The 450-nt window shown below is 60.7% G+C and overlaps 1 non-coding gene across 1 annotated transcript in view; it reads right to left on the bottom strand.

Annotated features, from left to right (window-relative positions):
* LOC140111133 (18S ribosomal RNA) overlaps nucleotide 1 on the bottom strand; it is a 1883-nt gene extending 1882 nt beyond the window's left edge. Inside the window, exon 1 of the ribosomal RNA XR_011851868.1 lies at nucleotide 1. This exon is cut by the window's left edge and continues 1882 nt beyond it. This is a non-coding gene — a ribosomal RNA (18S ribosomal RNA).
* Between the last annotated feature and the right edge of the window lie 449 nt (nucleotides 2–450).

Raw genomic sequence — 450 nt, 5'->3', positions numbered from 1 at the left:
AGCCGAGCTCTGAGGGGTAGACTCTTGGAGTCAGGCTCCGTGAGCTAATGGGAACGCTCGTTGCTGCTGCTGCTACCGCAGCGCTTCTCCGCCGCCGGAGAAGACCTCGCAGACAACATTGGATGGAGCTTAGGGCAGGGGGGCAAGAAAGATGCTCTCGGTCCCTTCCAAGGACCCGAAAAAGCCTTCCCTTCCCCTCCCTCTCGCAGTCGCTGGCTTTCCCCACTCAGTTCAGCCAAGAAGTGGCGCTCGACTCTCACCTCCATCAGCACCTCCGAAGCTCGGACAGCTCCTGTAGGCTGCGCATAGAAGGAAAGCATTGGACGCTCAACTTCAGCACCTCGAGTGTCGGACGGCTCCACCACCACCTCTCCACACTGTTAAGCGAGAGAGACGATAGGAGCCGTCGCGACGTACCCATGCAGCGCCGCCCGCCAACGCACAGAGGAG

This window comes from Engystomops pustulosus, unplaced genomic scaffold, assembly GCF_040894005.1.
Source record: "Engystomops pustulosus unplaced genomic scaffold, aEngPut4.maternal MAT_SCAFFOLD_392, whole genome shotgun sequence".
NCBI classification, from domain to species: domain Eukaryota; kingdom Metazoa; phylum Chordata; class Amphibia; order Anura; family Leptodactylidae; genus Engystomops; species Engystomops pustulosus.
Note: the sequence above shows the minus strand (reverse complement) of the source record. Positions and strands in the feature narration are given on the sequence as shown.